Source organism: Urocitellus parryii, chromosome 7 (assembly GCF_045843805.1).
Source record: "Urocitellus parryii isolate mUroPar1 chromosome 7, mUroPar1.hap1, whole genome shotgun sequence".
Classification (NCBI taxonomy): Eukaryota; Metazoa; Chordata; class Mammalia; order Rodentia; family Sciuridae; genus Urocitellus; species Urocitellus parryii.
The window spans coordinates 40,398,328-40,417,018 of NC_135537.1; the positions used below are offsets into that span (position 1 = coordinate 40,398,328).

An 18,691-nucleotide genomic window follows, 5' to 3' on the forward strand; every position below is an offset into this window, starting at 1 on the left:
TGTATTATCCATGTCTTTCCTCTCTTGCCCTTTCTGGAATATGAGCTAGGCGCAGGGAGTGGAATCTTTGCTAGCCTACAGACACTTGAAACATAAATAGTAAGTTAAAAGAGAATATTTGTAGCATAAACACACACAAAAGAGTTAAGAGCCCATATTTACATGAGGCCTTCATTAATCTGTAAGAAGACAAAAGAACCAAAGGATCAGAGGAAATGCAGAGGACATATAAACACATGAAAAATTGCTCAATTTCATCAGTAGCCAGGGAAATGAAAATCAAAATCATAATAAAGTTGCATTTTTGCCCATCTGCTTAGTAAAAATTAAAAAGATTGATGACTTCCAGGCTGATGAGAATATGGATAATCAGACATTCATGCTTTAGGGAGTGGGATAGTATGTAGAACTGTGTGTTCAAATTCAAAATATACTTACATTTTAACTTGAAAGTCCTATATTGAGAGACCTAGCCCACAAAAAAAAGTGGGGGGGAGCCCTAACAATGATACTATCAATAAGTCTTTGAAAGTTCTTTTCTTTTTTTTTTTCATTTAGGGAATTGAGGATTGAACCCAAGGATGCTTTACCACTGAGCTACATCTCCAGTTCTTTTATCACTAAGTTGCTCAGGCTGACCTCAAAGTTGTGATTCTCCTGCCTCAGCCTCCTGAGTCGCTGGAATTACAGGCATGTGCTGCCCTGCCTGGCAAGAATATACGCTTATGCTTCTGAATCCATAGAGTAAAATTCCCATTCTCTACAGATGTAATTATTAATTGAACACCACAATCAACATTTATCAAATATCAACTAGAGGTAAGGATCTGATTCCTTAAAATTCTGCTTTGGGAGTTAGGTCATGAATGTTTAAGAAAATGACTTTTGAGCTTTTGTATCTCACTCCCTCAAACAGTCTCAGATCTATACAAAACTGTAGGCCTGCCTCAAAGGTGAGCTTAGAAGGGGAACAATCAAAGGGGTGTGCACAGGAGGCCACCCTCTGCATCACTAGCAAGGGAATCCTTAGCTTTGCTGCTGACTTTCCCTCTTTGCTCTCACTGTCCTAGTGGCCTGGGTCTGTAATAAGAAGGGGACGTGCTACTTAGAGCAAGAATTTCTCACAGGCATTTTCTGTCACCCAGGGAGTGCATATTTATACTCAGGGAACATGCTTGGTGCGCCTCTTTGTAGTGACTCCCTACCCTGCAGGGAGAGGAGAGGTCTCTCTCCTGGGCTGAACTGTTTTCTGAGCAACAAACTGAGAGAAAACCAGATGTTCTTTGGGAAAGAGAGAAGGTGAGGGGCAAGGAAACGGGTGAGATTTGAGGAGTTTCTTGACTAAAAGGAGAAGCATTCCCTAGAAATGCAGCGGCAGTGCTTCTAGCACAGGTCCCTGAGGCCCTCGGGGCTCCAGCGAGGCTTGGCAACAGCCCAGTTGATAGCTCCCTCAGGACCAGCTTCAGTGTGGGATTGGAGGTCCCAGCTCTGTGGGGAGGCATTCGCCGTACTGCCTAAGGCAGGCAGTGACCAGGGCCTAGGCATTCCCACCAGACACAGTGTGCACGGTACTTAAAGCTCCTCTCATTTTGCCAGAGTGTTTGTTAGTTCTGGATGGGTCCAGGGGCTCCCCGCCCAAGCCTGCTTCCCTCCCCTTTGTCTTCACAGCCATCTCCATCCCACCCCCAGACCTGGAGAAGGAACCCAGGGCTTTGTACATGCTAGGCAGGTGCCTACCCCTGAGATACGCCCCCAGTCCATTTTATCTTTTCTTTCAAGACAGGGTCTCACTAAAGTGCCCAGGCCGGCCTTGAATTTGGATTACAGATGTGGTCCACCACTTAGGGCTTCTTCCCAGTTTTTATTCCCCCTTGAAAAATCTTGGCCACTCCTACCCTTCTCATTATCTGCTTCCTGGAAAGCACAACTGCACAGCTAGATACCCTCTCATTTGAAACTGCTAAGATAACACTATTTTCTCCCCCTTTGGTGATAGGGATTGAATCCAGGGCCCTGTACCTGCTAGACAAGAGCTCTACCACTGAGCTAGATCCCAAGTCCTTTTAATTTTATTTTTGAGACAGGGTCGTTCTAAATTGCCCGGATTGACCTTGAAGTTCTGATCCTCCTGTCTCAGCCTCTGGAGCAGCGGGGATTACTGGGATATGCCATCATACCTGGGGTATTTAGTATTTGTGAGGTCCTAAGTTCAGTCCCCCAGTACCCAAAAAGAGAGAAAAAGAGAGATCATTTTGCAGGAAAGGGGTGCTGCAGATTGAGCCCACAGACTCTATATCTGGGCTACAACCCAACTCTAGTCTCATTCTTTATGTTAAATAGGGGAATATATTGGTCAATGCCATTTATTCTTAAACTCTTTTTTCTCTGCCCTCTTTTCCGATCTCTGCTGAAATTACATCTCCACTTGGCCCTTTCCCCTTTATAAAAAGGAGAAGCTCAACTTCCTACCTGGCTGCTTAACTTTCATTAATCTACTTTCTGTCCCAGCTGGCCCAAAGCAGATAAAGTTTGGACAGTTCTCAGCCTCTCAGGAAGACCATGCCCCTAAACTTCTCTCTGTTGCTGCTTTGAGGATCTCTGCAGCATCGTTCACCCTCTCTATACTGTGACCCACTGACTCAGTAGCTCTCAGAGCAAGATGGCTAATGACCTATGTTCAACTGTATCTGGTTTTATCAACACCATGGATCAGCCAGTTCATCTACAGAAAGGGTGGTTTTAGCTATAAATTATGCACAGATGGTTGAACATCTCTTCTATGCCACTAAAATTGACACAGGGTGCTTCCAAGTGAAATAAAATCATTTGGTGAATGATATTTACTGATGTGTGCATATGGATATATATGATGTGTTGACTACCAGTGCTGGTATCTGAGTTCACAAGCATGAACTTCAGGAAATGTCCACATCTATAAATAAAGATGAGTAAATGTTAGCATAGCATAGCATAGTATTGCATAGCATAAGTGGAAAATTATTTTCCAGCTTAAATTTTAAACATCTTAAATGGGCATTAATCAATAACATTAATTACTCTTTTAGTACTATCTCAGGATAGAGTTTCTTTGTCAGGAGCAGTGATCTAAACAAGAAATATCAAGTTGACACACATGAAAATCAGCTAAGGAAAATGTAGGCCTCAGTGTTTGAAGGAGAAACTTGCTTTAGAATCTGCTTTTTGTTGCCCTTCCCCAAATAGGATTATTCAAAGTTGTTTTTTTACACAGTTAAAATGGATAAGACTTGGGGCTGGAGTTGTAGCTCAGCAGTAGAGCACTTGCCTCCTATGTGTGAGGCACGGGTTCAATTCCACTGAGTTCGATTCCCAGCACCACATATAAATAAGCAAATAAAATAAAAATCCATCAATAACTAAAAAATTTTTAAAAAATGGATAAGACTTATTGCTGATCATCTTTAATTTTCTGTTTATTATTAAATAATACTGTGCTTTCCCAATATTAACTAATTATTCTCAGCTTATGGCAATAAGAAAGGAGGATAAGAGCACAGAGCCAAAAGGCTATCTGGTTCAGGTCTGAAAGCTATAACACAGTCTATTGAGTAACGATGCCACAGGTTTTAACTTCCTAGGCTTCCCCAAAAGACAGGTGGGAGAAAGATTTTTTAGAAAATTTGTGATGGTGGCATATGCCTATAATCCAGCTACTCAGGAAGCTGAGACAGTTCTTTAAAAAGAACTATGGGGCTGGGTTGTGGCTCAGTGGTAGAGTGCTTTCCAAGTAAGTGGAAGGCCCTAGGTTTGATCCTCAGCACTGAAAATAAATAAATAAACCACAATTTTAAAGCTTATTTTAGCATAAAAAACGTTAATACCTTCAGCAGTTTAGGAGACCCTGTCTCAAAATAGAAAATAAAAAGGACAGAGGATGTGTAGCTTAGTGGTAAAGTGTCCCTGGGTTCAATCTCTAGTTCCAAAAAAGAAAAAGAAAGAAAGAAAGAAAGAAGTTAACATATGAAGAACTTCAAAAAAAAAGGAGGCAGCTTGGTTCTCTCAGTTTTTGAAAAGTCCTGAATCGTGTGCTTTCAGTACAAATGTTTCCATAAGCATATTTGTATAAGATTAATAAAGTACAATATAAAAAACATATGGAAAGAAAAAAATAGTAGACAAGCTGTACATTTCAAATGAAAGCTAAGCATACACCCCCCACCCACCTTTATGTTGGATTTTAAGGACTCCAAAGCTAGTGTGGTAGTACATACCTGGAATCCCAGCTATTTGGGTAGCTGAAGCAAGAGGATTATAGATTCAAGGCCACCCTGGGCAACTTAGCAAGCCCCTATCTGAAAATAATAATAATTTTTTTTTAAGGGCTGGGGAAGTAGCTCAGTGGTAGAGCACTTGCCTAGCATGTGCTAGGCCTAGATTCAATCCTCAGCATCACCAAAAACACATGTCTCAGAGGAATCTTTCATTCTTACTATTCCAACATGTTAATGCATATTTAAAATATGCAAAATTTGCACCTTTAAAGCATTCTTTATGATTTTTAGTTCTGAAGTTACTAAATTGCTTTGGTAGATTTTTTTAGAAATAGCATGTGTATAAAGTTATGAATGTTCGACTGGAGTAAACTGTATGATAATGAGCTAGTGTTCCTGGATACCGAGGCCTAGGGTCCTAAAATAAAACCTGGTACATAGAGATTGAGAGTTAAGTGTTACAGAAGTCTTACAAGGAGAAAGAACTGGCAGTGAACCAATAGAAAAATTAACTCTCATGAGTTAGAAAGGAAGGTTACTTCTATATGACTGGTCAACAGAAGTCATTATTTGAATTATAAATACCCTACAAATACCCTGAGTAGGAACTTCTTCCTCCTGTCTCTCCCATTCCTGAAAGTGCATTGTAGTTACTAAGACAAATTCAGTAGTGTCAGAGATAGTCATTTTGGTACCTCTTAATGACTTAAATGTGTAGCCAACTGGGTTGTGGGAATGATATTTTTGAGATCAATAAGAACTAGCCTGACTAAGGGCACTTAGAGAAGAGGAGAGACTAAGATACAAAGGACACCAAAGGTGAAAGGAAGTTTGGGGTCTGAATTCCATCCCTCCTCCAGGATTGATGTGTCACTAATGGATTCTAGTGCTTAAAACAAAGGCACAATAGCAGGCAGGAGAAAGGCTCAGAGCATCAGTCCTACCTGGCAGCACAGAGGTCTGAAAGCTAAAACACAGTCTATTGAGTAACGATGCCACAGGTTTTAACTTTCTAGGCTTCCACAAAAGACAGGTGGGAGAAAGATTTTTTAGAAAATTTGTGATGCTGCCAGGCATGGTGGCACATGCCTATAATCCAGCCACTCAGGAAGCTGAGGCAGAAGCATCACAAGGTGGCCAGTCCCAGCAACTGACCTCTTAGCAACTTAGCCAGACTCTGTCTCAATATTAAAAAAAAAAAAAAAAAAAAAAAAAAAACCAGACTTGGGATATAGCTCAGTGGTAAAGCACTCCTGGGTTCATTCCCCAGTACCAAAATTTAAAATAAATATATAAATTAAAAATTAAAATATAATGCTATTCCAGGAACAGGTATAACAATGTTCACTAACAAAGACTTTCTCTTCTGCCTTGGATCATTCAGATACAGGTAACCAATGACTTATTTCATGGTGATAAGAAATATATTTCAGAGGAGACCCCTGTAATAGTTCCTGATGTCTTTCTGTCTCTGTATCACATCTGAAGATGTTCAGCTTGGTAGAGTCTCTCTCAGGATGGATGTATGCTGTACATATATAATCTCAAATGTCCCTCACAGAAACAGAATGAGTTGGAGATTTTTATGCCCCTTTTTACAGAGAAGAAAACTCCCCTCAAAGAGGGATGTCAAGTCATTTGACAAAGTTTGAATGGGAAATTGGGATTTAGATCCACCTGACCCTAAAAATTCTATTTCTACACTATCATTCTGTGTCATCGTTACTGTGACTTTAATTACTGCTTGACAATTGACCTGACTCCCCTTTTCTTTAGGGGGAATCACCCGGCTTTGAACCTCGAAATCATCTTTGACTCTTCTGATCAATCATTCCACCGATACTTATTGAGCACCTACTAAGAGTTAGGCTATGGAGTTAAAGAATGAATTAAATAGTTTTTGCCCTCAGAGAGATTATAGTTTATACACAGAATCAGCTGCAAACTATTGGATGGTTTATTGTACACCAGTCCTTATCTTTCTTTTCTCTCTTTCCCTGGTACAGGAGCTTGCTACCTGTTCTTTTCCTTATAGCCAGTTTCTGCTATTAGTCAGGATTGCAGAGAAACTACTTGGAAGGATATAGAATTCAAAACGGTGGTGATGAGACACTTGGAAAACAGCAACAGTGGGATGCCGTGGCTACACCTGGGGCCAAAGGGTCCCCAAGCCGGTAGGGAGCCGTAATCAGGTAGAGCTATCATCGTGGTAGGATCAGCTCAGAAACCTAGTTCCTTTTCTTCCTACCTTCGGATCTGCTGGCCTCTCTCTCTGCTTGAAATTGGTCAGATGCCAGCTGGCCAGGGGGCCAAGTCCACAGGAGTCAGCCTTCTTGTGCAGACAAGTGGAAAATGGATCAGATAGGGGCAGATGGGGAATAACCAGCTCTCTGTCTATTCATATACTCAACAAGTGCATATGTACAAAGCCTGGAACAGACGTGGTGGCTACCACGGGAGCAGAGCTGATCTCCCTCTTTCCATCACCCAGCTTACAGTCTCACGGAAGCCACTGAAGGAAGCCAAATAAAATTAATGAACCAAATTCACACATGAATGTAATTAATGCCACCGAATTTAAACACTTAAAATAATTTAAATCATAAATTTTATGATATGTATATTTTACCATAATAAAAAACTAATGGCCAGAGAGTTGGTAAGAAAACCAGAGAGTGTAGCATTTTGGAAGCCAAAGGAAAAGAATGTTTGCAGAAGGAGAACCATAAGAATGTTAAAAAAAAAGCCTGGGGGAGATGGCACACATAATTCCGATTTAGGAGGCTGCGAAGGAGGATCCCAGGTTCCAGCAGCCTTGGCCACTTAGTGAGACTCTGTCTCAAAACATAATCAGTGGTAGAGCATGCCTGGGTTCAGTCCCCAGTGCTGAAAAAAAAATAAAACAAAAAGGTTAAGAAAGGTGAATAATGACCTTAGAACTGGTCAGTGGAAAGAAGGCATCAGAAGCCAGGCACAGCAGGGTGCGGAGCAAGTGAAAGAGGAGACAACATGACTGAGTTTGGCTGAGTCTGACTGTGGGGAGGAGGAAAGAGATTAGGGAGGAGTGGCTGGAGGAGGCTTAGGAGTTGGGACAGTGAATATGTTCCATGGGAATAGAACAGAGCCGCTGTTCCAGGAGGCCCAGGGTTCTGGGACAGGGAAGTGACAGACTGAGTCAGGGACTAGGAAGTGTGGAGCATTGCTGTGTGTTCACACTCTTGTCTCTAGGGTTAGGATCCAATCCAGGCCCGCCCTTTGAACCTACCAGTTGAAGCATAGACTAAACTTGGGTTTAAAAACCTTCCCCAATAAATCCCTGAGGTACATATAGGCTGAGCCCTATCTTCGAGGGCCCCTAAAACGGCACTTTAGACTCATCTCACATCCTTTGTCTCCTCTGCTCCATGGCATACCTACCCATATTGAGCCCAATTGGACCACAGATATCTCTGTTGCTTTCCTACCTCTGTGTCATTGCTTACATATTTTGCTCCCCAATGAGTATCCTCTCTGTGATATAAATCACTCCTTTACTACACACACACACACACACACACACACACACACACACACACACTGGAATATTACTCAGTCATAAAGAAGAATGAAATTATGGCATTTGCCAGTAAATGGATGGAACTGGAGCATCTTTTCTCAGGGTCAGAAAATAAAAGGTCCCTCTTTCTTTCTCCTTTCCTTCTTTTCTCCTCCCTCCCTCCCTCCCTCCCTTCCTTCTTTCCTTTCTTTCTTCCTTTAGTTGTTTCTTTCTTTCATACTGGGAATCAAACCCAAAGGTGCTCTACACTGAGCTATACACCTCCAGTTCTTTTTTTTTTTTTCAAGTTTTGTTTTGAAATAGGGTTTTGCTAAGTTGTCAGGCTAGCTTTGAACTTGCAATCCTCTTGCCTCAGCTTTCAAAGTTGCTGGGATTACACAGGCATGTGCTACCACATCCGGCTAAAGATCTCTTTCTTTGGGTCTACTAGCCGAGATGATGAAAGTCAAGAGTTGTCTGTGGCCAATTTCAACACCATGACTTCTTCTTCTCCCCTTCCCCCCCAATACTGGGGATTGAACCCAGTGGTGCTCTACCTCAGAACTACATCCCTAATCCTTTTCATTTTGCATTTGAGACAGGACCTCGCTCAATTGTCCAGGCGACCCTCAAACTTGGAATCTTCCTGCCTCGGCCTTCTGAGTTTCTTGGATTATAGGCGTGTACCACAAGTGCTGACTTCAACACCATGATTTCTAACCACTGCCACATGGAAGGAGCCTAGAAAAACAGAGGAGACCCAGGTGGGACCACATTATTTGACTTCCCAGATCCACTTATGCCTGACAGTGTCTCCCCTCCTGGACTTTTCAATTCTATGAGCCAATCAAGGGTCTCTATTGCTTAGACCAGCAGGAGCTGGTTTTGCTGACTTGCCGCCAAAAGGGTCTTGATGATTACATGTGGTGTCTCCCCTAGTAGTCGCTAAGTCTTCTATTAGATGTGGAGACTGTCCCATCACAGTCTCCACAGCACAATAAAGGCTCAATAATGTTAAATAACTTAAAATCCTAACAATCATTCCAGATATAATTTAAAGTTAATGTTTTTTTAAAAAATGGTTTACTAAATTCATTTAGGAATCAGAATTATTCCCAGAACCCTAAAGCAAATACTATAACTTCTGGTGGCACTTTATAGGCTCTGTATGTTTCTCTCTCTCTCTCTCTCTCTCTCTCTCTCTCTGTGTGTGTGTGTGTGTGTGTGTGTGTGTGTGTGGTTGACATTGGGATTGAACCCAGGCCTCACACATGCTAAGCATGCACTGTACCACCAAGTTCCACTCCCAGCGCCTGCTTCTTATTTTAGCTGTTTGTGTTCTCGGCCCTTTCTCCCTGTCAGATGATAAGTTGGTGGCAGGGCTTAGGTCTGCCTAGTAGAAGTTCTGTAAGTTAACTGTTCTAAATTGGCTTCCTCTTTGCCAGTTGTTGTGCAGAAGATAAAAAGAAGGGAAGGCGAGACAGTTCCTGCTCCTGAGGTGCTTGCAGCACATGTTTAACAAGTGATGTTGTGACTTGCCTTGGCCTGAATAGGAAATGAATAATAGAGAAGAAAAAGTAACATATATACTTTATGGATACAAAGCTCTAGACTGAGAGAAAAGGATATTTTTATCAGAAGTATCCAAAAAAATGCAGAACAAGATCAGAAACATTTTATAAATAGATCAGGAACCAAACAGGAAACATAAAACCACTCTTAAAGTCAGACACATTTCACTGAACATAATTTAATAACCGTAGGACTCACTAAATGCTCTTTTCCATGTCTTCAAGGTTCTTTCCAACTAAATCAGGGCAGGTTAATCTGACCTGGATGTGTGTCTAATCCTGGGTAAACACAATGGCTGTAAAACTTTCTGCTTCCCCAGAGAACTCTCGATAAGGCTTCCGGTGTTCCAGCTGCTCCGGCTCCAGCTTAGACAGGGTAGGAGAGCTCTTTTTAACTCTGAGGCCCCCAAGACTTTTCCACATATAAATATACAATCTGCAGATGCTCTGGGAATATCTGTTGAATAGACGGCAAGTAACTCAAATTAAATCTTCCTCCCCAATGTGTGATTATATCCAACTTCCTCACATTGTTTCCTCTTTAGTCCACTTCAGAGGTTTAGAGTCTAGTCCTTGATAGCCAAATCGAAGCAGAAGTTTATCCAAAGATCCAAAAATCTTAATCTAACCTTTGGACAGCTTGGAGGGATCAGGCTAAAAGCATCTGGGCAAATATGCCAGAAGTGATTATGTCATCTCAGCAGTAAAACACTGGGTGTCTTTAGTCACCTAAAAGTTTTCCTGTTGCAGTGAAAATAGAGACAGTCCGGTTGGTTGGCTTCTGGGAAGGATGTCGCTGAAGAACAGCCTTATCAACGTGAGGTCCAAACATTCAGATCACAAACTTGTTGAGATCACAAACTTGATGAGACTAGCTCTCTCATGAGGGTGGGGGTGATCAAGCTCTGGGAAACTGAGTCACACACCCCCCAAAACTTCTCAAAGGCCAGAAATTCAAGATGTTCCATCCTTCTATCCTAATGAAATAAATTAATTCAGAAAACTTTATGCACAAAAAAGTAAGGGCATTTTTAAATTTAATTTTGCTTATTATATTACACTCTTTTACATAGTTTGAATTTTTTTACAACAAGTTACTTTGAGACTAAAATGTGCTTTTTTTTAAGTTCTGGGAACTGAACCCAGTGTGTTCTACCACTGAGCTACATCCCCAGCCCTTTTATTTTGAGACAGGGACTCCCTAAATTGCCAAATCTGACCTTAAGCTTGCAATCCTCCTGCCTCAACCTCTCCCATAGCTGGGATTATAGTCTTGTATCACCATGCCCATCTTAAAATATGCATTTTTAAATTATTGCAGTAAATAATGCATCTGTGGCACCAGTCTTTGATTCTGTGGGGGTATAGGTCAAGTAGTTTCCCTTGCCACTGTCTTTCCAGTATGTAGCATAGTGTCTGAGACATTGCAGGTGCTGAATAAATATTTCTGAATGAATGTCCAAATGAAACTTCTTGATGCTTTTCAGCACATTATAAATTAAAAAGTAGTCCTGGTCATGTGAATCAAGTAAAGGCTGACTGGGTTAATGCATCAGAATCTACAGTGTAGTCCAGAGTTTTCCAACTTGCAGATAATGCTTATTAGTGGTTTACAAAAAAAAAAAAAAAAAACAATTTAGTGAGTCACAACCAGCACTTAGAAAAATAACCAGAATAGAATTTAGTAGAAAAATACCAGAATACATTTAATAGGGATGTTGTTTCATGAAATTTTGTTTCTGTCTTACATATGTGTATATGCACACAGACATTTGCATACATACAACGTGATGATGTAAAATGTGTTTCTTAACTGTGGGTTGTGGTCAGAAAGTTTGAGAACCACTGATCTAGTCTAATTCACACACACACAAACCCCTATCCTGCTTTCCAGCCATAACAAACCACTTTCAGTTCCCCAAAACACCAGGCTGTTATAACTATAGGACGTGACATTTATTGTTCCCTCAACTTGTAATGAACTTACCTTCCTTGTCTACCTGAAGGCCCCTGCATTATCCTTCAAAATGCTGCTCAAGTATCTTGCCATTGAGCCCTCGGGTCACCTACCTGAGCAAAGCCAGATTCCCTCTGTGTGCATCCACCTCTCTTTCCACCTGACTTAATCTCAGCATTGTGCACTGGAGAGCAGTCACTTCCAAAGTTATCTGCTCATGTGGGCTCTGGAGATCAGGGGTTTTGTGGTCCTTGCTGCCAATGTTGCCATATGATACCTGTAGCACCCAGCATGTGACTGCTAAATAATTACAGGGAAGAGCGTTTATAAAAAACAAGGCAGGGCTGGGGGCTGTGGCTCAGTGGTATAGTGCTTGCCTCACATGTGTGAGGCACTGGGTTCAGTTCTCAGCACCGTATATAAATAGATGAATAAGATAAAGTTCATCAACAACTAAAAATTTTTTTTAAAAAAGAACAAGGGAACTCTTAATGTAATGAGATAAAATAGCATCCAAAGGACGGGGAGAGAGAGAGAGACAGAGTTTGATGGTAGACAATATCTCTGAAGAATACAAAGGAAAATGGTAATAATGTTTGCCCCCTGTGGCCAGGGATACAGGAACACTAATATTTCACTGGGTGCCTCTTGATTTTTATGCTCCAAGCAAACGTTATCTATGACTAAAATTAATTAAATTAATAAATAGTCCTCCAAAATATTTTATAGGCAATGAAAGAAAAACAAGATTTATGGCTTTCAGCTATTCCATAATATATAAAGGCATGGTTTTTAAAAATTATATTAGTAAAAAAGAGAGAGGACACCTTTATTGTTTGTGACGCCTAAAGATTAACCTAGTCTTTTCCTGATTTACAGCACAAAGGAGAAGTTGCTTCTCTTTCTAACTAGAGAGCAGCCCAGGTGCTCAGAGAGAGAGAGAGAGAGAGAGAGAGAGAGAGAGAGAGAGAGAGAGAGACTGGGGTGAACAAGACTTCAGTTTCTAAGAAATAAGCAAACCTCCAATCTTTATGGAAAAACCACAGATCCTTAGGGAGGTCTGACTAATGAATGCTCAGCAGATGTCAAAGAAGACAACTGTAACAAAGGACAGTCTAAGCTAATTTTGAAACTGTTTGGAGAACAAAGTTCTTCTGCCAGACCTCTGGCTGGGCTCTCAATATTCTTCACCTCATTAAAATATTCTTTTATATCAGCCTAATTGTCAGAATTAAAAGAGCTGCTTATTACAGACCTGGGTTCCCATGGCAACAGTAAAATAAATGCCTAAGTGTCTGAAGCATTGAGAAAAATAATATACACTAATAATAGGTAGCCCTGTGAATCCTTTTAATAAGACAACTAATTGAGAGCCAGTTATTCTGCGTGTTGGAACAAGAATGGCTGTGGAGATCTTCAAACTTCTTTAAACCAAGCAAAACATTCTCTGTTAAAATCACTGAAATTATTCTAAGTCAAAAAAATATGCCCATGGCTACTTTTAGGAGTATCATCATGATGTTGCAAACATAGCTGTTAGCAGAAGAATAGAATTTTTTTCTTTTTTCTTTTCCTTTTTTTTTTTACTTCTTAGGTTATATACTCCAAATTTCTCTCTTGTGTTTTCTTTTTCCCTCTCTTCTTTTTTTTTTTCTGAGTGCCTGATGAAATCCTGGCAGAGTGAGCTTGGCCCTTGGCCAGCGCCTGCCCTGTGACTCACAAGCCAGCCATGTGTGTAGGCACAGAGCACTTGCCCCCTTCCACCTCACATTTTCCTCTTCAGAAGGGAGAGCGAACTCCAAACAGGAGGGTCTTGAGATGGGCCCTTTTGGATTTGTGTTTCCAAACACAGATTCTTTTCTGAAATTAGTTATTTTCTTGATTTATTGTAAAGCAAATGGTATAACTTTGTGATAGTTTGCTAGGGCTGCCATAACCAAGCACCATAGACTAGTGACTTAAACAGAAATTAATTTTCTCATAGTAGTGGAGCCTGGAAAGTCCAGAATCCCGGTGTCAACAGGATTGGTTTCCTGCAGATAACCATCTTCTCCTGGTGCCTTCAGGGGTTCTCTCGGTGCCTGTTTTAAAATGCTATCTATCTGTCATATTGGGGGATTGGACATCCCAGTGACTTCATTTTCACACAATCACCTCTTTTAAGAGCTCGTCTCCAAATTCAGTCATATCCTGAGGTTATGGGGGTAGGACTTGAACATAAGAATTTGGGAGGGGGGCATATTTTATCCCCAAACACCATTTTTACTTCCTTTGCCATGTGAGCAACACCATACATTATCCTTAGCACCCCAGGGTCTGCTGGAACACAGGCTGCATCACCCCAACTTTCTTGAGAAAGTTGAATCAGATCAACTATTGATTCTAGTTAGTTAAGAGGCAATAATTATTATCCCTAGTATACAAAGAAAAATGAAGAATTCCCATTTGAATCTCATTTTAATGCTTATAAATTAGTTAAATACATGAAAATACAGTTACAGACAACCCAATAGCAATAATGGCCTCAAGTGTAAATTGTGGAGGGAATGATTAAATCTGAAAAGTCCAAGAAGAGACCTTAGAGGAGGTGTGTGATTCTTGACCTGGTTCCTAGGCAAAGGCAGGGCTGAAAGATAGAGGACATTCCCCGCCCCCACCCCCGCCCCAAAAAGAGCAGCATTTGTTTTATTGTACTGTGGCTGGCTGTCACATTTATCTGTCAGGAGACTCTTAAGGCTTGGGACTATCATACTGAATTCACAGTGCACGGGCCAGGATCTATTAAATTTAAATCCACTAAATTTAAAATGGTTGTTTTGACCACCTAGAAAAAAAGCTGTTCAAAGGTAGTTAGTGATCTAGCATGGAACACTGGAGAGAAGTCAGGGCCAGACCCAAACTTGACAAGTAGAGGCAAGAACTGAAGGCAGACTAGTAGATGAGCAGGGGTTTACTGAGCAGGTCACTGACCTGTATAAAACTCTAAAATGGTTTCCCAGTGCTTTTAGAATGAATTGTTCATTCCTTCTTTTTCTCAAGTTTTATTTTATTTTTAGTTATGGTTACAAATACATAACATTAAATTTACCTTCTTGACCATTTTAATTGCACTGTCCAATAGCATTAAGTTTTTCACATTATTGTGCAACATATATCTAGAACTTTTTTATTTTACAAAGCTGAAACTGTATGTCATTAACACTAATATCTCCTCCTCCTCCCCCCTTGCCTTGTCAACCATCTTTTTACTTTCTATGATTATGGCTAATTTAGATACCTCATAGGAGTGGGATTACAGTATTTGTCCCTTAGCAAATGATTTATTTCACATCACATAACGTTCTCAGGGCTTATCCATAATGTAACATGTGATCTCTTTTTAAGGGCTGTGTAATATTCTACTGTATGTATATACTAGATTTTCTTTATACATTCATCATTTGCATTTGTTTCTACCTCTTGGCTATTGTGAATAATGCTACAATGAATGTTGGTATATAAAGAATGTTGGTATATAAATACCTTTTTGAGGTCCTGCTTTCAATTATTTTGGATATTATATATATAATATCCAAAATAATCTAATAATAAATCATATATATATATATATATATATATATATATATATATATATATAAGATTACTGATCACATGGTAATACTATTTTAAAATTTATTTTTCCTGAGTGGAATGTAAATTTGACACCAAATTAAGCTTCTGTGAATTTTCAAAATGTAAAATACCAAGGCTTTCCACATCAAATAAAAATCAGGAATGTTCACCTTCACATCCAAAAAAAAAAAAAAAACACAAGTTCAAATAGAGATTCAACAAGAATGATGTAGAACTAGAGATGAGCAGCCAAATTTTTAAATTATCAAAATCATCAATAGCTTGATTTAATGAATTGCTCAGTAAACTTGTATTTGAAACAATAACAAAAAATACTGTTTATCAAAACATGATAATGTTCAGGAAATTATCACCCAATTTGAAAAATGAAAAATGTAATTCATAGCAAATTTAAAAACTACAAACCATACACTGAACAAACAGGGGAAAAAAAGTAATCAACCTTTATAGAAGTCAAGAGAACACTGTGGAATTATAAAAACTTCCTAAATAAGTAGCATATTCTGTATTATCATGTATAATAAAATATAATTTAATTAAGATAGTTTTTATTTGTTGCATAACTTTAAAACAGGACACTTTGGACTCTATCTCTAAAAATATCACAGAGTTGTTGTTGGAATATACATTTCTTAAAACAATAAGTGAAGTTCTCATTCATGGGAAAATTTTTTTTCACACGGAGAAACCAAGAAATATTATATCAACCTGGGTGTGGTGTTACACCCCTTTGATCCCAGCTACTCAGGAAACTGAGGCCGAAAGGTCACAAGTTTGAGACCAGCTTGCACAATTTAGTGATACCTCATTTCAAAATATAAAGATAAAAAGGGTTGTGGGTGTAGCTCAGTGATAGCATTTGCTTAGCATGTGCAAGTCCCTAAGTTTCATTCCCAATACTGCCAAAAAAGAAAAATTATTTTCTCTAGAGTAATCTTCTTAAATACCCCAATAAAACAATACTGAGGGAATGTAATTTTTCAACTCAGTATTGAAAGAGCTTATTATCATAAAACATAAACAAATCTTATTGTTGGGTACCAGATTTTTTCCAAAATTAAAGAATTATTTAAACCACCATGCTGTTGAAATCATATTTCAAGCTTCTCTATCCAGCACTTTAATTTTTAGAACAATGACTTTTCAATCTAATGAAACAATCTAGAAAGAACCCCACAATATATGAGCAATGATCAGAATTCTGTTTTTACTAAAATCATAATATTAAAATACCTATAGAAATGTACTCGGGTTTATCTGTGGTTAATGACAGACCTGCACAGTGTCATCGCGCGGCATTCTGTGCGAAGGGTTTGTTTTTTACTCTCAGCTTCCTCTTTTGAATTATCTTCATCAGCTTCTTGTTCTTTTTCCACTTTTTTCAAAGGTTGATAAAATTCCTGTAATAATATTTTTTTAAGTGTATGTCTGTGGTTTGTGCCTTTTTGAAGAACAAAGGCAATTTGCCACAAATACACAGAATCCTAATTACAGTCCTGAGAGCAGAGTGAAAGCAAAACCATATGTGATCCCCAAACCACGAATCCAGGGTCTTCAGTCAAACAGTGATGGCAAGTCCTGATCCACACAGATAGCTAGTGGACAACCTGGACCAAGCCAGGATGAAACGTGTTCTACTCTCTCCCACTCTTTCTCTAAATTTAAGAAGGACTTCATAAACTTGTCCTTGGGCTCTGATAGGCATCTACATTCACCATCTCCTCAATGATGAAGAGTAGGAAGAAGAGTCACGTCCACTCAGTCCTCTCTGCTCTGGGACATCCACTTTTGCAACATGAACCTCAAGATCAGCTCCCCATCCAGCAAAACTTTTCCCATTCTGGTTGAAGAGTATGACAAGCCCATCGTCACGGAGCATAAGTTGTCTCCTTCCAGTGACCCTCCAGTTCTCATCCATGATGACTTGCACACTGCTCCACCAGCTGTAGATCCAGAGAGTCCCCTCACCCCACTCAAAGCAACAGCACCCAGGGGAACTGCAAGACTCTTGAAGTACATGTTGGTGGCTCCAATTTTTTAACTTTTTAGGGACCCTCCATACTGTTTTCCATAGTAGCTGCGCTCTCTCTCTTCTCTCTCTCTCTCTCTCTCTCTCTCTCTCTCTCTCTCTCTCTCTCTCTCTCTCTCTCTTCCCCAGGAATTGAACCCAGGGGTGCTAAACCACTGAGCCACCTCCCAAGAAGTCCTTTTAATTTTTTATTTTGAGACAGGTCTTGCTAAGTTGCTGGGGGCCTTTCTAAATTGCTGAGGTTGGTTTTGAACTCGTGATCCTCCTACTTCACCCTCTCAAGTTGCTGTGATTATAGGCATGTGCCACAGTGCCCAGCTAAAGCTCCTAAGTCTTAACATGGTCTGTTAAACCCTAAATGATGTGCCTCTGCTGACTTTCCAACCTCCAGGCGATCCAGTCTCCGCCCTACTCATTAGGTTCCGGCTACACTGATCAGCTTTGGTTCCTCAGCATGTTCTCCTGCTTGTGGGCTTTTTGCATGTGGCCTTTACTCTTTCTCTAGAATGCCAGTCATCCTATTAGTCAGCTAGTCTATGGAACAAACAACCATAAAATCTCAGTGGCATACAACCTGAAGTATTTATCTGTTTACTCATGTTCTTTGGGTCAGCAGGAATTTGTCTGATCCAGTTTGGACTCAGCTCCACACTGTGGGTTTGGTCTGGCTCTCTTCCATGTACCCTCTGTTCTGCTGGGATAGCATTCTGCCTGGGGAGTGTTCTCATGGCAGAAGCTGAAGTTCCCAGAGAGACAGGCAGAACCACACATTGCCTCTCAAGGCCTAGGATCGGAACAGCACGGTGCCACTTCTGCCCACGTGCCACTGATAGGGAAGTGAACTCCCCGGTGGAGGGCGGTAGTGGGGGGGGCGGCAAATGTTTGAGTAGATTTTGGTCCACACATCCTCTTTCCATGCTGTACTCCCCAGCTTTGCCCTACCTCTGCTGCTTTTCACAGACACCTCACCTCAACCATCGTTTCCCCAGGAAGCTTGGTTTTTTGGTGTTTTGTTTTGTTTTTGTTTTTGTTTTGTTTTGTTTGGCACCAGGAAACTGAACCCAGAGGCACTTAACCACTGAGCCACATCCCCAGCCCTTTTTCTGTCTTACTTTGAGTCAGGGTCTCACTAAGTTGCTTAGGGCCTTGCTAAATTGCGGAGGCTGGCTTTGAACTTGGGATCCTCCTGCCTCAGCCTCCCCAAACCAGGACGTCTCTTTGAAGCTCCTCTTCCCACACTAGTTTGATTCCTACTGTTTGCCTCCACCCTGATTTTTCCTTTTATGAAACTCATCACTTTTGTAGATATTTAATTTCTTTATCTCCTCCAGTATCTGTGAACTGTTGCTATTTCAAAATAGTGGGTCAGAACAATAATCATGTTTTAGTGGCTTAAAACAAACCACGTTTTATTCTCATTGTTCTGTGGGCTGGATAGGCACTTCTTCAGCTGAACTTGCTGGGTTCACTCATGTAAATTACAGTCAGATGATGGCAGTAAGAGCTGCCTGAGCCGCTGTAACCTCGCTCAAATGACTAGAAGTGCTGACCGAGGGCTGGCATGTACCATTTCTCTTCCATAGACCCTCATTCCCTCAGGAGGCTAGACCAGCATCCTTACTTGGTGGTCTCAGCGGGCAGCATTCCAAGAGAGTGCCAGCAGAAACGGACAGCCTAATTTTGGAAGTTACGCAACATTGCTTCTGCCATATTCTA

The 18,691-nt window shown here is 40.5% G+C and overlaps 1 pseudogene; it reads right to left on the reverse strand.

Moving 5' to 3' along the window:
- Window positions 1-16,231: 16,231 nt before the first annotated feature.
- On the reverse strand, window positions 16,232-16,802 carry LOC113179773 (thioredoxin-related transmembrane protein 1 pseudogene; annotated as a pseudogene).
- Window positions 16,803-18,691: the final 1,889 nt, after the last annotated feature.